The sequence below is a fragment of the Oryctolagus cuniculus genome, chromosome 10 (assembly GCF_964237555.1).
Source record: "Oryctolagus cuniculus chromosome 10, mOryCun1.1, whole genome shotgun sequence".
Taxonomy (NCBI): domain Eukaryota; kingdom Metazoa; phylum Chordata; class Mammalia; order Lagomorpha; family Leporidae; genus Oryctolagus; species Oryctolagus cuniculus.
In genome coordinates this window covers 75,659,017-75,677,687 of record NC_091441.1, presented here as the reverse complement: position 1 = coordinate 75,677,687, position 18,671 = coordinate 75,659,017, and the positions used below count along the sequence as shown (strand labels likewise).

The 18,671-nt window shown below is 44.6% G+C and overlaps 1 protein-coding gene and 1 long non-coding RNA gene across 2 annotated transcripts in view; one reads left to right on the top strand and one right to left on the bottom strand.

The window, feature by feature from the left end:
* PDZRN3 (PDZ domain containing ring finger 3) overlaps window positions 1-18,671 on the bottom strand; it is a 252,081-nt gene that overhangs the window by 215,771 nt on the left and 17,639 nt on the right. The gene's annotated exons all lie outside the window — the stretch shown is intronic.
* Window positions 10,812-18,671, top strand: part of LOC138844074 (uncharacterized) — a 31,185-nt gene continuing 23,325 nt past the window's right edge. The window contains exon 1 of the long non-coding RNA XR_011379474.1: window positions 10,812-17,978. This is a non-coding gene — a long non-coding RNA (uncharacterized lncRNA). The remainder of the gene's footprint in view (window positions 17,979-18,671) is intronic.

Genomic DNA, 18,671 nt, shown 5'->3' with positions numbered 1-18,671 from the left:
CTTACTGTTCAAAACACCATTTTTTTTTTAAAGAAATGCACTTTAAGGGCAACATACAGAAAGTGAACTTATCTTAAGCATACAGACAAGTGCCACATAAAGACATTTCAAAGACAGAGCACATACATGACAGTGGTTGTAATGGAGCAGAAAATTCCTATAGCACCACGCATTACATCCATGTTTGTAGCCCTGTGGTGTAAACAAACCTGCCTGGTTGCCGGCCATATAAAAGTACAACACTTACACTTATGGACAGAATACAATACTGGATAATGATACCAGCACCTGTGTGATGGGACATGCTTTCCTCATGCTATAACCACAACTTTAGAGTGTACCCTTACTTATGAAAACAAATATTTACTGCAGAACGGTGAGGCGCATGACGCAGGCAGCAGCTTCATCCAGCTCGTGTTTATCATGTCCCTTGGTTGTATCCAGGGGTCACACAGAGCACCGGTTTGTGTAAGGACACTAACTTGTCCACACAGCAATGACATAGGGTAACACTGCAGCTCTCAGGATGCATCCTTGTCATTAAGCATCTTGTGGCCGCAGATCTTGACGCATTTCCACATATGAACACACTTGCAAACCACTACCCCACAAAAGAACAGAGTGGGAGCAGTCCCTTAAAAGCCTTCTCACCGGGCTCCCAGTCACCATCCTGACTTCTCTTCCCACAGGAAGAAAGCAAGCCTTGGGCTGGCACTGTGGCAAAGTGAGTAAAGCCCCAGCCTGCAGTGCCGGCATCCCATATGGGCACCAGTTTGAGTCCTGGCTGCTCCACTTCTGATCCAGCTCTCTGCTATGGCCTGGGAAAGCAGTAGAAGATGGCCTAGATCTTTGGGCCCCTGCACCCACATGGAAGACCCAGAAGAAGCTCCTGGCTCCTGGTTCCAGATTGGCGCAGCTCTGGCCATTGCAGCCAATTGGGGAGTGAACCAGCAGATGGAAGACCTCTCTCCTTCTCTCTCTGTGTAACGCTTTAAAATAAATAAATATAAATAAATAAAAAGAAAGCAAGCCTCAAGGCGCAGTCTTCAGCAAAGAAAGTATCCAGTTTAACTCTGTGAACTCTCCTTTTTATTGTATTTATTTTTACTGTTGGCTTCTATTTATAGCATGTGAAAATGGCTTTCCACTCAGTCATGACATACAGTTTCTTTTCAACATTAAGGAAAACAAAAGAATGTGGCTGTAAGAAAAATGTCAAGTATCCAGCAAAACAGGTGGTGCATTTAAAACAAAAGCTGAGCAGGTGGTACACGACTGACTATAGTTTGAGAAACACTTGGCTGGGTGACGGGATCAGTGTATCCCTTCCCTGTGATGTTCCCTGATGACAGTGGATTCTACCCCTGCCCTGTGATGCAGCACAAGGACTAATTCCCCACCTCGCACAACCTTCATACAGTTTAACGGGCAGTCTTCCCTGCAACTGACCCCCTTGCTATTTTTATATCCTCTGGCTCAAGATGGCAAAAAAGCTGATTCAGAACAAAAGGAAGTACATCTGATATCTCTCTTTCAACCTCTACTACATTTTAAAAGATCATTTAGAAAGGTGAACAATTACAGCAAAAGGCTGAAGACACCTCCTTATGCCTTTAATATTCGAAACAACCAGCACTTGATATGGACCTAACTTGGAAACTCAAAGAGGAAAGTTATCATTTCGACAGAAACAGCAATTTCTTATCCTCTTCTCTCTATATCCGTGCAATTCCTTGGATGTTCTGTGAAATGTAGAAGGTGAGATCCTGGGCATTCCACTGGTAAAATTTACTTAACATAGCCAGTAAACTAAGCTGTGGATGGGCTTTACCAATAATTCAGTCTCATTGTCAGAACAAAGATTTCCTTGTCACCGATTCACGTGATACCACCAACTCAGCGGATTCTCCTTTCGTTGCTTACCAAGTATAAACCTAGTTTATTAAATACAGGCAGTACACAAAACAAGTTAAAATGCTGTCCAATTTGTCTGGGCTCTCCAGCGGGTAACTCCTACAAAATGAAGGCAAAAATCCCACAAGCTGCGAACGTGAAGTCTGCCAAGAGCTCTGCATTCAGGCACTCGTATTCCTTCACAGATTACGCACGAGGGGACTTCAGAATGCTCGTGGAAAACAGCAGTCAAAGATGAGTTGACTTTGGTGCAAAACTTTTTTGGAACCCATGCACAGCTTTTTCACAATGGTCAATGCATTTTCCATGAATGTCTGAACAACTCTCTTACAGTCATTTTTTCAAATGTACAGTCACACATATCAGCTCTTTAAGCAATCTAAAAAGGCTTATACACAGTGACGTAAAGGCCAATACACAGTGACTTAAAGACTGTGGCCGATAAAGGTGTGCTTTAGAACCTGATGGAAACACAAATGCCAAAGGAAAGGTAATGTTTCTTTGAGAGAGATTCCACCCAACTCAGGGTCCTGTATCTCTACTTTCAGTCATCTCTCTGGGTATCAGGATGCTGAGTGACTATAAACTGCAACAACTTTGTTACTATATCGCTAGTCCTTTAAAAGAAAAGGGGGGGGGCAGATTTTTCTAGTTTTCAAAGACTGACTTTTAATAACCATAGAAAATTAAGAGTTTACTTCATTGAGAGTATTAAGAAGTTTTGAGATTTCCATAAGAATATGATGACTTTTTTTCATTTTTACTTGATTGCTTCTCTTCTACATTTCTTTTATCATCAGCAATTCTAGTCCAAGTCCCCACACATGTTAATATTATGTCACCGAAGGTTCTTCCAAGCATAGTGATTCAGATAGTTCAAAGAATGAGACAAAGCATTAGAAGCCCAGTAACAATGCTGCAACAAAATCAAATGTAATCCTATTGTGCTTGAACTTCTCCCATTCCACTTAAGCTAGAGTTTAGAACAAGTCATCAAAATATTATGTCTTCCATATTCAATTTCCGTATCTCATCAGATTCCAGCACGTAAGCCCCTGTATTCATGCCTGAATGATCAAACTGATTTAGTTTTTTATCAAGATAATGTTTAATATCAGTAAGGACTTTTAGTTTCATCTTTAGGCTTCATTGTATTTTTAAAATTTTTCTACACTGATGTATTGCACTAATATCAAGATATGAAAATATTACTATAAAAAGAAATTAAGTATAACTTTCCATCTTAAAGGAAGATTTTGTTAAAGAAAGACAAACTTCGCACGATTTTGAGAAAAATTCCAATACTCATGAGTCAATGTAAAAAGAGAAACCTTAAATCTGTCCTGGCACTTTAAAAATAGCTGATATTGAATGTACAATTGCTTGCCTTTATTTTTAGAACACTTAAGTCAGCACATGTGCAATGAATTACTATGCTGTTCACACTAAGACGTAAATTAAGAATTACTCCTGATTGATCAATTATTGTGATTTATAGGGCCTTAGGAAGTGGCAGCTCTTACTCAATCCAGATTCAAAGGGTCACTAATTTCAAAAAGAAGTCTAAAACAAATTAAAATGGTCTATTCACGACTGCGATTTCAGGTTCATGAAACCATGGCACGGAGCCATGCGCAGAGCACGGGAGTGCAGGAAGGCCCCTGCAGCCGGGGCTCTAAAGCCCTACAGGAAACGGCAGAGCTAACCACCTGGTGAGCGTTTATTCTGTGGCCAAATTTACAGTATTCCAACACATGCACTATTTTCTGTATTATGACAACCTTATAATATGTGTAACTCTGTCCGTATTTTACAGAAGAAAGCCAAGCTAAGTGATGATGGGAGCTTGCTCAAGGTCATGAAGCTAGCAGATGGCAGACCTGGAATTCAAAAGCTGGTCTGATTCCAGAGACCAGAGCTCCCTAACCACTACAACGTACAGACTGACTGCCCTGGAAATTGGCCTAGTGTCACTTACCCTCCTCCACACGCAGGCCCAAGGACCATGTATGAGCCATGTATGTGTTCTGATCCACCTTGCACTGTGGAGTAACTCCATGTACACCCAAATGAAAGTGCTTGCTAATTGTTTCTTTCCTGTTGGTATCCTAAGGGCTCACACCACAGGAAGACTTTCCAACTGGCTACAACCAGAAGGAGGGTCTATATAAGTCACACCTCTCCCACCTTTCAAAACCAACACAACTATCTGTTGGATGTGGTTTGCATGCATCTGGTTACTGAATTTGCAAACCATCGTGTGTGGAAACACATTTCCTAGCAAAGATCCTTCTATGAAAAGAACAAAAAACTGTCTTTGATGAGTGACTTTCATGATTATCCATTTTACCCCATCTCAGTGTCTCTCCAGATACAAAACTAAACACATGTGGCTCATTTTTAAGAGACTGGAATTTTTCTTTCGGGGGTGGGGGCTTGGCTGGGAAATCAAACACTTGCAGGCTTTAAGTTCTCCAGAGCCCCAAGAGCTGTCATATGGCCCAGGGGGCCTCACTGGAAGAAAGACGCGATGGAAAATGGAAAGGAAGAGACTCCAAAGGGCCAGAAAGGCAGCAGGGAGCGCCACCCTTGCAACCAAAGGGCTGCGACCCAGACCCTCTGCCATCCAAGTGCCTATCAAAACAGACCAGGACAGGGCGAAAGCTGCAGGGCTCCAGGGAGCGGTGTGGCGGACAAAGGCCACACAGCTGCCGGCCGCTCTAAGGCTCAGGGGACTCATTAAGCCTCATTAGACGAAATCGAGCCGCTGGCTGCTACCCACCCGGGCACTCCAAGTTCCCAGGGAAAGTGGCATCTCCGCACATCAGTGTCTCTGTGCCTGCAGCTGCTCCTCTGCCCCTGAGGCTTCCTATTTGCAATTCTCACTGACAATACCTGATCAGCTTCCAGATTGCTGATCTATTTCCTGCACTGAAGGGTGCCACGAGCTGTCTCCCAGAAACCTAAAGGGAACACACGTGGCCCAGTTTGCCATTTTAGTTGGACCACCCCAAACTCACCTTCCAAACTTGATTTTTTCAAAAAAAGCTCCTTGCTCTTTTTGTCTTGTATTTATAGCAATGAAAATGAATTTCTTAAAAAAAAGTCATTATTCTCAAAACCCCATGCTTAAAGGTGTCTAGATATCACATGAAAAGATGACATAATGAAAAATGCATTTTATCTGCATTGTTGTTAATGGTTTCTTATGTTTTGCTATCTCAGGAAATTAGGCAAGTTTTTTTTTTGTCCTTATCTTCACTCAAAAAATTTAGAAGGGGCATCAGTTGCTTCTGATTTACTTTTTTATTTTAAAATGGTTTGTGGGTTATCTAACTAAATTTTATTATTATTATTATTAAGGGATGACTATGAGGGAGAGATAAAAATTCTGTGGAGGGGCAGTGGTTAAAATGTCACTTGGGACACCAGCATCCCACACTGGAGTGGCTGGGTTCAAGTTCTGGCTCCACTTCCAATTCCAGCTTCCTGCTAATGTGCACTCTGGGAGGTAGCAGCTGAAGGTTCCAACAGTTAAGTCCCTGCCACCCACACAGGAGACCCAGATTGAGTTCTGGGTTCCCGGCTTTGGCCAGGTCTAACCCTGACTGTTACAGTCCTGTAGAGAATGAACTAGCAAATAGAAGGTCTGTCATTCTAATGAATAATAAATGGAAGACAATGACAACAGCCACTTCAATGCAACCAGACGCGCTCTAAAAGTCCAGTGTTCACGTTAGGTGAACGCTGGTTAACATGGGCAGAGACTGGGAGAGATGCCCTGCTGAGGCAAGGCGGCCAGAGGGCAGAGTTGCAGGGCCACAGACACTGCTACATGCCCACGTCTGCGCCCCTTGCTACGCACGAGCTTTTAGAGATGAGGCGTGATTTTTAAAAGGAAATATGCAAGCAGCAGGCAGCTTCATAGTATCTAAAAATTCAAAGGGAATTTCTAACTCACCAAGATTCTCATCTTAAGTATTTTGGGGATTAAGAAAAATCACTCACCCTGGATAAGTCCTGTGTTACAGAAATGTAACTTTAAATATTCACAGTCCAACATCATCCCAGCATGGAAATTAACAGTAACTATAAAATGTTCATTAGCTCAGATTTTTTTCTGATGCACAGATTAACATATATATATATATATATATATATAATAGATATGCCTTATAAGCAACTTGTATCATGGTATATGTGCTATTTTTTTTTTTTTTTTTTTTTTAGATTTTATTTGAAAGGCAGAGTGACAGAGAGAGGGAAACACACAAGTATGCACGCACATGCACACACACACACACACATTTGAAGTAATGGTTTTCCCCATTTGTTTTTCGCTGCAAAGATCTTTAATCCACATTTCTTCCTAGATCTACCCAGATAGCAAGGCAGGTAGGGAAGACAGGAGGTAAACACTTTCCCCACCATAGACATGAGGAAACAGACACTCGATATTCAGGATGCTAAGACCACAGAGTGAGCGGCAGGGTATGGACTTAAACCCAGGTCTCTGGATTTGAATCTCAGGGCTGATTCTACCCCATCATGTCCCTTCTAAAGTTATTGACTGCATTTTAGAACACAAAACAACCCCGATGGGGGCCTTCTACTGCTCATGGAAGAGAAGGGACATGATGCTATAAAGGGTTAAAAAAAAGTAAGGTTTAAGTGCTATAGTAGTATTGGGGGCGTTTTTAGTAAACTGAGTAAGAAAAAAAGAAAGCTTTAGTCCAGAAAGGTGAAAAATTAATACAATTTTTAGGTTTAAAATTTGCTTCAGGGACAAGCATGTGGCACAGCAGTTATGTTGCCACTGGGGATGCCCACAGCCCAAACTGGAGCACTTTGTGCAAGTCCTGCTACTCCACTTCCAACCTGGCTTTCTGCTGAAGTTCACCCTCAGGGGCAGCAGGTGATGGCTCAAGTACTTGGGTCCCCGTCACCCACATGGAAGACCAGACTGACTTCCAAGCTCTTGGCTTCTACCTGGTCCAGCCCTGACTACTGCGGGCTTTTGAGGAGTGAATCTACCTTGTTCTTTCTCTGTCTCTCTGCTTTCACATGCACTGAAAATAAATTTTTAAAAATGCCTTTAAAAATTCATTTCAATTGGGAATTAGGCTATAACTTGTTTCTAGATGAAATTACAAGTGAATTGGTAGTTAAACATATGCTTTCATTTAATTATTCATATGGCTTCTTGTTTTAAGGACTTAGCAGGAATAAAAGCTTATATATTAATGTGCATTCATAAGTTTTGATACAGCTTGAGGTATAGGTGTTGGGCGAGATGGTTGAGTAAATTATTCATGTGGGAGAGAATGTGTATGTGTGTGCATGTGTGAATTATCTATCATGTCCATCAAGTACAACTGATTCAGCACCTTATGGTGGATATGTGAATAAACAATATTCAATTAAAGCCCAGATACAAGGAAATTGACTGGTTAAGGTCTTGACAGCCATACTGGATCACAGCATCCCCAAATTAAACAATACCAAATGTATGACCCTGCACTTATGTGTGATCATGGGCTGATTAGTCATCTATCCATTGAGATGTCTTATTTAAAGGGAACAAGTGGGTTGTATGAGGATCATTGCCATAATATAAAATTAGATGTCAGGTATAGAAACCCCCAAGTTTTAAGAGACGGGGAGGATACCTCCTAGGGGATCGCCCTTCTGCTCAGTGTGCACACAGCAAGCATCACTGGTCATCATTACGCTCATCCCCACTCAATCCAGGCCTGGCCTCAGCATTCTTCCGCAGCACAATCCGGGGTGATGTCACCGCCAAGTGAAACTGGGATTGCCATGGAGGACGAAGCCCTCGTCTCTGCCTCTGGAAATGGGAGAGCTGGAGTCCATTACTAGTAATGGGTCTCTAAAGTCTGCTTATTTGCAGCTAACAAAGAAATCTTCTCAACACAGAATCATACCGCATCTCTTTCATTATAACACAAGAGTTGAATAATCAAGGCAACAGTTAGAGGTTTCAAAGTAACACAAATAAGTGGACAGCTGACACTGAGTTCTTTACACTCCTGAGCTGAATGTGGTCAGTGGGATCAGCCACTGCGCAGAGGAGCAGAACAGCCCTGTGTGTTTATTTTTAATGGAACTGAAAAATGAAGTGTGTGTGCCTGTGCCTGTTCGGGAAGAAGTTTCCTGCATATCATTATACAAGGCAAACTGAGCTTTCCTCACTCTTTTTTATTTATTTATTTTTTTATTTTTTGACAGGCAGAGTGGACAGTGAGAGAGAGAGACAGAGAGAAAGGTCTTCCTTTTGCCGTTGGTTCACCCTCCAATGGCTGCTGCAGCCAGCGTGCTACGGCCGGTGCACCGCACTGATCCGATGGCAGGAGCCAGGTGCTTCTCCTGGTCTTCCATGGGGTGCAGGGCCCAAGCACTTGGGCCATCCTCCACTGCCTTCCCCGGGCCACAGCAGAGAGCTGGCCTGGAAGAGGGGCAACCGGGACAGAATCCGGTGCCCCGACTGGGACTAGAACCCCGTGTGCCGGCGCCGCAAGGCGGATTAGCCTAGTGAGCCGCGGCGCTGGAGCTTTTCTCACTCTTATAACGAAAAGAAAAAAAATATAATTTCAAAATTACTTGGTGGCCTATATTTTTCCTCAAAATCAAACCAAAACTTATGGAAATATTTCAAAGATTTTTCATTAGTAATTTCTAATCATTGAGAACACGTAAATGAAGATCAGAGGCTCAACTGAAAGGAAAGAAGGACATTGATGATTGTTTCAAAAGGGACCCTACTAGGAGTTGTAAATCATTAAAGAGGAGTGAGAAGCTTCGGCAGGTGGACTTGGGCTGAGACTGTAGGTACTGACAGAGAATGATGGCAACACATCAAAAGGCTTGACAGGGCTTGAAAGCTGGAAAGAGCTCTGTATGGCCCAAATTGGCCAATGTGAATTACCAAATTATAAAAATCTCCGAGTCCATACTGACACAACCAGTAAGAGAGGCAGGCAGGCAGTAAAGAAGACTTTCCTACGGAGGAAAGTCAATTAAAAATGTATAATGAACAGAGATTTTTTAAAAGATGACCATTGGTTAACCATCACAATAATAATAGATTTAATTGAAAACCATCAATGGATGCTAAAACCAGTGTAAGATCATTTGAGGAGTGGCAGGACATGCACACAGCTGTCAAGTATCTCCCTGCAAGATAATTGCTAGTTATTAAGAAGACAATTGCAAGCGTATTGTGGAGAAACAGATACAACTTTTACCAAGGGGTTGAAGCTAACATCACCAACCTGTGTGGGACATACTAGCATCACCTGAGTTCTGAACTTACACACCGGAAGGACACCCTTATCACTTCTGCCCAAGAGCAAGTGAGCTGGAAGCATCCAAGAGGAAGCCTCAAACAAGTGCTCGCCAGGAGACATTCGACAGACGACTCTGTTCTTTAAGAGCAGCAGTGGCATGGAAGATAAACTCAGGAACTGTTCTAAAGTAAAGGAAACTCAAAACATACGAAAACTGAATAAAGCCCAATTTTCTTTTGTTATAAAAGACATCACAGGAATGACTGGTGAAATCTGAATGAATCCTGTAGATTGGACCACAGCATGATCCCAATGTTAAATTTCTGATTTAGATAACTGTACTCTATCAAGGTAAGATAATAGCCTATGCCTCAAAAAATACATCCTGATGTATGTAGGGATAGAGAGGAAGGCAAAAAAATGGATATAGAGGCCAGCGCCACGGCTCACTAGGCTAATCCTCCGCCCTGTGGCGCCGGCACACCAGGTTCTAGTCCTGGTCGGGGCGCCGGATTCTATCCCGGTTGCCCCTCTTCCAGGCCAGCTCTCTGCTGTGGCCCAGGAGTGCAGTGGAGGATGGCCCAAGTGCTTGGGCCCTGCACCCGCATGGGAGACCAGGATAAATACCTGGCTCCTGCCGTCGGATCAGCGCAGTGCCATTGGAGGGTGAACCAACGCCAAAGGAAGACCTTTCTCTCTCTCTCTCTCTCTCTCTCACTGTCCACTCTGCCTGTCAAAAAAAAAGAAAATGGATATAGAAAATTGAGTAGATGTTAATAATCTGGATAAAGAGCAAAGCGAGTCATTTCTGTAAGTCTGAAATTATGTCAAAATTAAAAGTGAAAAGGAAAAAAGGTGAATGTTGTATTCTTTTAAAAAATCATAACGCTCTATGAAATTAATTCACAGGCCGTTCTGTGGTCTCACAACGTGATGTTATCCCCGCCCCCGCCCCCCCCCCCCCCCCAATCAGAACAAGCACGGATCTCACTTTTCTCTACTCAGTAGCCTGGCTCTCAGTGAGGGATGGCACTCCTAATCCTCTCTAGTCAACCTGCAACCCAACCTGTTAGCAATGACGGACCAACTAAACCAAGAGCCAACAGAAAGAGGGAAGGCCTGGTTCACACAGAAGCCTCCGAGCTTCCACGGCTTCCACGAGCATATCCCCCAGTCTTCAACAGGAACACTTGTGAGATGAAGGCGTATTTACAGAAGGTTGCACCAAAGGCTGCTTCCTGCGGACAGAGAGAGGGCTTAAGCCTTACTTTCACTGCACCCAGAGAACCAAGTTTCAGGTCTCAGAGCAGAACAGCATTTAACTCACACAATGACTGTGGGGATTCCTTTACCACGAGAGGTGAGCCTAGTACAACACAACACACTCCAGCCTACCCGGATTAAAACAAGCAAAACACATATTTGTGGCCTCTCCCAGTCTTTAGGAATCTCGGTGGAGCTCTATCACTTGGGCTCTTAACCTACATGACAACTATGCTAAACAAAAGTTGATTAAGAGAGAAAGAACAGGTAGCACCAGCCTGAGAGTGAATTTGTTGGCCTCTTAGTAGGCCTTGATTTTCCTTTGCTTTTCTTTGAGTGAGCCTTTTGCCAAATGACGCATTCATAGAAGCAGGCCAGTGCTCCCTAGGTTACTCAACTGAGGTGCCTGGACATTCAGGGAGATGGGAAGATCCCACAGGGCACCTGCTAGAGGGATTTTTGGGGGTAATATTGGGCATCCAGGATTTTTTTCAATATTTTCTGTCTCCAAAGTAACTTAACAATTGACTTGGATAGGATTTCAGGGGTCTAGAATGGTCGCTGGAGCCCTCAGAGAAAGTTGCCATATTGGTGAAGAAATCTGCTGAAGTTTATTAACCCACCTATCTGTGGGCACTGGGAAGATTCTTCCAAAGGTTGAAAATTGTCCGAAAGAACAAAACAGTGTTTGTTTAAGAAATCTGGTAGTGTTGGGGGTGGCGCTGTGGCATAGTGGGTAAAGCCACCACCTGCAGTGCTGGCATCCCATATGGTCACCAGTTCGAGTCTCGGCTGCTCCACTTCCAATGCAGCTCTCTGGAATGGCCTGGGAAAGCAGTAGAAGATGGCCCCAGTGCTTGGGCCCCTGCTCCCACATGGGAGACCCAGAAGAAGCTCCAAGATCCCGGCTTCGGATCGGCATAGCTCAGGCCATTGTGGCCATTTAGGGAGTCAACCAGCGGGTGGACACTTCTCTCTCTCTGCCTCTGCCTCTCTATAACTCTGGCTTTCAAATAAATAAATAAATCTTTTAAAAAAAGAAAAGGAAGCCAGTAGTATTAAGGGTATTAAGGTACAGGGGCCCTGACTGTCTTTAAAAGACAGCTCAGGAAGCAGACTCAGAGTCATGGGCTTACTGTGAAGGAGTAATAACGGGTACTTGGGAGAAGTTAAATTTAGGTTTCCAAAGAGGCATTGAGTATATTCAATCAAAGGTGGGGTCAGAAGTTACAGGAAGGGCCTGGGGCAGCTCACAGGAAAGGAGGTACAGGGAAGACATAAAAACGCCAGCAGCAAACACTGAGCATGTGGGAACCTCCCGGATCTCAGCAGCAGGCGTGCGGTAGGATGGGTTTGATAAGTCTGTCCCTCCAGATCCAAGGCAGATGGGAACACTGGAACCCAGTGGAGAGCTTGGGCTCCTGCAGGCATGTGGCTGGTGGGGGCAGGAGGCACTTAGTCTAAGAAGGCTCCAGGATGGCTTCCTTATCAGGCTGGGAGCACCCAGACAGGGAACCCAGTTGATGGCTGTCACTTAGGCAGTCAGGCAGGTAGACAGGAATGTCGACGACTCTGTCCCTAAGCAAGCCACAGCTCATCTTGAGGGTTTGGAACAAGACAGGTCTCCTTGATGCCTCCGTCACTCCCCAGAGGGAAGTTCAGAACTCTTGGTGGCTTCTTTCACTGTCACAAAGGTTGAGGTATGCACCAGAGATGATCTTAGTCCTGAGAGGCAGAATTCCAAGTAATAAAGAATGACACCTCTTCCAGCACAGCCTTCTCACATCTCACCAGACATTCATGCAGGTAAAATAACAAAACCATAGCTACCATATCTATGAGAGTGTAGATAACTCTGTTTTAGAGGTAGCAGATTCATAGGAATTCTTATTATTGGTTTTGATGAACATGTAATACTTTCACATTTTTGCGGGGCATAGTGCAGTATTTCTTTTTTTTCTTTTTTTTTTTTTTTTTTTGACAGGTAGAGTGAATAGTGAGAGAGAGAGACAGAGAGAAAGGTCTTCCTTTTTGCCGTTGGTTCACCCTCCAATGGCCGCCACAGCTGGCGCGCTGCGGCTGGCGCACTGCGCTGATCCGAAGCCAGGAGCCAGGTGCTTCTCCTGGTCTCCCATGGGGTGCAGGGCCCAAGCATTTGGGCCATCCTCCACTGCCTTCCCTGGGCCACAGCAGAGAGCTGGCCTGGAAGAGGGGCAACCGGGAAAGAATCCGGCACCCCGACCGGGACTAGAACTCGGTGTGCCGGCGCCGCTAGGTGGAGGATTAGCCTAGTGAGCCGCGGTGCCGGCCACAGTGCAGTATTTCAATGCATGTATACAGCATCAACTGATCAAAGGAGCCAGTCACCATTTCCATCTCCCTATCTTTTATGATAGAGCACTCCTGTTCCTGTCTCCTAGCTCTCTGTGGCGATAATATTGTGAACTGCATGAACTTGTCCCATTGTGCTTCAGAACACTACAACTTAGTACTTCTGTTGTGACAGCCATTACCCAACCCTCTCCTCTCCCTCACCCTCCCCTTCCCAGCCTCTGATCAACTAAGCTAAGATCAACTTTGTTCTAACTTCCACCTATAAGAGAGAAGATATGGTATTCATCTTTCTGTGTCTTGTTTCACTTAGCATAATCATCTCCAGTTCTGCCCATTTTGCAGCAAATGTCAGGATTTTACTACTTTTTATGTCTGAATAATATTCCGTTGTGTTTGTATGCTGCAGTTTCTTTACCCATGCATCCAAGGATGGACACCAGATTGATTCCACACCCTGGCTATGGTGACTGGTGCCATGATGGATATGGGAGTACAGGTATTTCTGTCACATGCTGACTTTGTTTCCTTCAGCCATCTATCCACAAGTGGGATAGCTGGGTCACACGGTAGATCTATTTTTAGTTTTTGGAGGAACTTTCGCACTGTTCTCCAGAATGGCTGCACTCATTTGCATTCCCACCAATATCTCTGCCTTTTCTTGTTCTTTTTTGCACTTTACATAATAGCCATTCGAACTAGAAATGATGCCCTCATTGTGGTTTTGTTTGGCATTTTCCTAATGGCTAATGATATTGAGCACTTTTTCCATATATATGTTGGTCATTTGTATTCCTTTGGGAGATGTTTATTCAGGTCTTTTGCCCAATTAATTGTTTTACATGTAAACATATGATTTTTTTCAATTATGCCATTTATTGATAGAATCATACTGTAAAAACAAAAGAACAACCTTTGGAATAGAGTAGTTTGCTTGCTAAACAGAAAATGTCTTTGAATTATAACATGCAAAACCCAACATGTCAAATGTCTTATAAAGAAGCCCTTGGATTTGTATAAGGACATGTCAGAAGTGATTTTTACATGTTCCACTCCATGTGACATAAGCAATTGTTGTTTGTGTGTGTGTGTGTGTGCATTTAATGGCTGTATCTTGGAATGATAAACCATATTTTAGTTGAGATTCCTGGAACAGGTTTGCTCATATAGGAATGTATGAAAGGAAAGAGTTGTTTGGGTCATTAGAAGAACACTTATCTTTCACTATAAATTAAGGTGACAAGCTGCTGAGTACAAATGGCCCATTCAAATATATTTTTTTGGCAAAGCTTCTTTTTTTTTGTCTCTAGTGCCTTAATTTCTTCCCTCTGATTTTTAAGGAAAAACGGAGTTACAGGTAAAACTGCTGTTGGAGGAGGTTGGTGGCACACATTTTAACCAATGATTGAGTTGTCTGAACGTCAGTGGACTTGGAAGCGAATTCCTGGCCTGGGTTTCAAATGGAACATTTGGGCTTCAGAACGTCATCCCAAGTTCCAGTCCACTGCTTTGTGGTGGTTGAACTTTTCAGAACTGCTGGTCTAGGGTGACGTTTAAGCTTTCCAGCATTGCTCCAATTCCATTTGGAAACGTTTTGTCCAAGCTTGCAGGAATCAGAACTGTTTTTCCTTTGTTCTCAAATTTTATCTACACAAGATGTCTCAAGGCTCAAAGAGTCAGTCATCTTTGGCCGTCTCACTCTCAGGGCAGCTTTGGCAGAGACAGTCGCTCAGTAACGGCTGCAGTATGGAGCACAGTTTGTAGCCTCAACTGCACTTTTTGTATAGTAGTACGTTTTGATCTTGCCAGTTCTGGTAAACAACATCCCAAGTGTTCCCCACAGCTTTCTAGAGGTTCCACGTTACTTGGAGAGGGCTAATTTGTGCAAGTCCAGAACTCCAAAAGGAGGAGAGAGATCAGGATATGGGACTGCTTCATCTGGTTCCCTTGATTCTTCAAGGTTTTCTATTGTTTATGACTTTAAGTTCAAGCCCACGTTTTAAAAATAGCTGTGTAAAGTATCCTTTGCTTTCCCATTTCATGACAAATAACTCTCACCTGTTAAGCTTTCTTCTACAGTGCTGTTCCCACATTCCAAATTCCAATGTGGAACAGATGAAGTTTCGCTATTATTGTTTTCTGGAGTTGAGTGTGAATTAATACAAAGTTCATTTCTATCCTTACAAAGTCTCCTGATGGCATTGGCAATCCAGGGTAAGAACCAACTTGTTGATTAACTGAAGTGCTATCATGAGTGGTGCAGAGCGAGGAGCCTTATAGGATGCGTGGTCCTGTATTAGTTTTGTTACTACAATAAAATACCCACGACATTGGACTTCCTAAAGAGAAAAGGCCTATTGGCTCATGCTGTTGGAGTCAAGTCCACGGGTGTGGCCTCTTAGGAGGGTGGCAGGTGGCAATGGCAAAGCATGGGGAGGAAGAATGGCATGGTGAACCAGGAAGCAGATGCAGCGGCTGGGCCCAATCCAGCTTGCCAAGATTACCCTGGCCTAAAGACCTCCCACCAAGCCCCCACCCGCCCCTCCCCCATTAAGTTCCCACCCTCTTAGTACTGAAGTCCTACATGACTTCAAGAGGCCAAATCACTCAAACCACAGCAGTTACAGTAGCCTGAGTTTCCACCAAAAGCCTTGCATTCACTCTCCTCCATGGAACTTCCTTCACCAGGAGGATAGCTGTTCTGCATTCCAGCAATTTCCCGCATCAGTTGCCCCTCTGGAATTTCTAAATGGTTCTTGTTAATTTTGCCACCTTCCACACTATCCCTTCCAGGCGGGAGGTTTTATTTTCAGGGATAGGTGGTGCCAAGCCAAATTCCAGTGAGAGGTTTCAGGAGAGTTGTTTCACGGGTGCCATAGGTCTCACCCTTGCTTCTCTGCCATTTTATTGTGGCTGCTCCTCTGGTTCCTTAAAACTCCCACGGAGCCAAAGCCTACAAGCCCTCCCCGTCTTGTCTCCCATGACGCAGGTACTAGGGGACTCCAATCCGCTCCAGCACCACCCCTTGGTCCGGGGCTTCGCCACGGGCAGGGTTGCCAGGCAACTGCCATTGGGCTGGGCACCTGGTTCCAGGAGGCCCCCACAAGTGCTGGGGGCCATGCTTGCCCAGGCTGGGAGCATCCGGGTGGGAAGGGCAGGGGAGGAGAGGAGGGTCGCTCATCCATCTGCCTCCAGGGGAGGCCCCCCCAGGTGTCGCTCCTGCCTCTGACATCACAAAGCGGGTTTACATAATTTAATTACACACAGAGGGTACTCTCATGGTCACCGCAAACAACAGGCAGAGACAAACTGAGAACCCACGGATGGATGAGTGGATATGCAAAATGTGGCGCACGCAGACAACAGAATAGCATTCAGCCTCAAAAAAGGGAAGTACCGGTTACATGTTACGATGCATGAACCTCTAGGGCATTTTTCATTAGCCCGCTTAGAAGTCAAACTCGGGAGCCAGAAAGAAAAAACGGTTTGCCAGGAGTGGGGGTGGGGAGGCCGTTAGCATTCCACGGGCATAGAGTTCCAGTTGGGGAACGTGATGAAGGCCCGGAGAACGGTGACGAGGATGGCTGCACACCACTGACAATGACCTAATGTCCCTGGCACTAGAAAATGGTGACAAAATGGTCAGTTTTATGCTATGTAGGTGTACCCCTTGTATGTTTCGCCATACACATCTATGCACTCCACACATGCCCAGGAGGGCTGGACCTTCGTGCGTTGGAACCGAACCCTGACTGCTCACCACTGTGGAAAACGGCCACACAGAGGTCGATGCCAGTCACGGTGCCTCGGTCCCCAGCCCCACCGTCCCGTACCCAGCAGCGTTCTCAGTGCGCATGTCACAAAAGTCTCTCAGCGGCACCTGACGGCGCCTACGCGGTGGCTTCTGACGTCACTGAGCCTGAGCATTTACAGCAGGACCCTTTTGCAAGAACTGAAGTTCTGGGGGTGCAGATCTGGTAGTAGTTTGCTTGCTCCCCTAAATAAGGGAGCCCTTTGGCGGGAAGCCAGAAAGCCTCTAACTCTCAGTAGTGATAGAACATGCACGCACACACGTAAAAGAATCAAATTCATGCCGCTCGGTAATAAACGCAGACACAGAGCACATCTCTTCAGTCATGGGAATCTCTGTATCACGTCAAAAGAGATTAGACTATGACAGCCGAGGGCACAGGGTATCCATCCCAATTATCCCTGTGTCCTTTCTCCATTGAGACCCTTCTTTGCATCTCAACACTGGGGCATGATTAATATTTTACATACTGTCCAAAAGGGGAATGTGACTTACCAGAAACCAGACTGAACATTTCAAACACAGATCATCCTTTGCCAAGAGAAAATCCTGCCCAGCTGTAGATTTCTCATTTGCAAAACATAAGCGCAATGAAATTCCATTACTTAGAGAAACTGGCTGTTCCACCAAACCCTTGGCAACAGAGGCTGTACTTATCTTTTTGAACAATAGTCTCAGAAAATGTATTCATTCTCAAAAAAAAAAAAAAAAAAAAGATAAATGCATCTGGGCCCTATTGAAAGCGCTCTCACTCATGATAATTCTTGCTAGGGGAAAAAACACTCCCCTGACCTGGGAAGTAGAAAGACTGACCCTACAGCACACAGCAGAAAGAGCTCCAAGTTCAAGAACTCTTCAAAGAGTCCAAGGCAATGTAATGATATTAATAATGTCCTTAAAACCAAAGCAAGCATCCTTTTAACACGCAGCTTCCCGCATGGCAATCCCCTACCTCCCACCCCCATCAGAGGAGAGATCCTTACACCCTGACTCCTACAATTCATTTTCCCAGGAGATGTTAACTGTGCTTTTTTTTTTTTTTCCTGAGGACATAAATTATCCTGAAGCACACGGCACTGCACGTTACGGAATTCATCCAGATGGACTTGGAAAAGCCAGTCTGTTCTCTGCCTTCCTGAAACTCCGTTCCCCCAGGAGACGTACGGGCCACATTCCACAAGTACGAGCTTCGCCTTGGGCTCAGTGCACCGTCATGGCTCTCGTTCAATCCAGAGTTTTGAAGCAGCCCATGAGAACACTGACGCTATGCAAATGCGTGTGGAACAGCAAACCCCGTGGGGAACAGTGCTGTTTTTCTCTTTTCCTACTGAGTGCACTCCACCACGGCCATGGTGAGTTTCTTGTGGGATCTAGCAAATCATCCTGGATTTCCATATTTACCTTTTCCTGAACAGGAAAGGCAACCAATGGAAGCCCATGGATGTGCCCATCAAAAAGTAATCAAAATGGTCAGAAACACCTGCATAAAAATAGTCATTCATATCAAACTGTGTGATAAGAGTCCTTACTAGGTAGCAACAAATAACTCTGTCCCTTTCAGCAACTTGGAACAGCCTAGACCGTGGCACAATCCCATTCCAGGGTATTCTATGCATGGTGGGGCTGAGCAACCTACTTCTCCCCATCCCCAGGGATATTTATAAACCTAGTATATAAAAGTTTGGAATATGAGTAAACAATGGAAAATGAAGGAGTCAATGACAACGGGAGTGAATCCTAATATCAACCTTCGCCCGCACATCCCTGGACAACCAAGGTATACAACTGATACCAGGCAGAGAAGACAGACAGAAGAGAGCCCCATGCATTTGTAGAAATAATTGTGTGCCGTGAGCCCTCAAGACAGGGGAATGCCGCCGAAGCTGACACCATGTACCCTGGTAACCAACCAACGCGAAGCGTCACAATTTGTACAACAGGGATTGCTCATCTGGTTCTAACTAACACACAACCCTCCGATGGATTTTGCACAAAGCTATAACTGAAGCATACAAAACAGATGCAAGTCCGCATGAAAGGAGCCA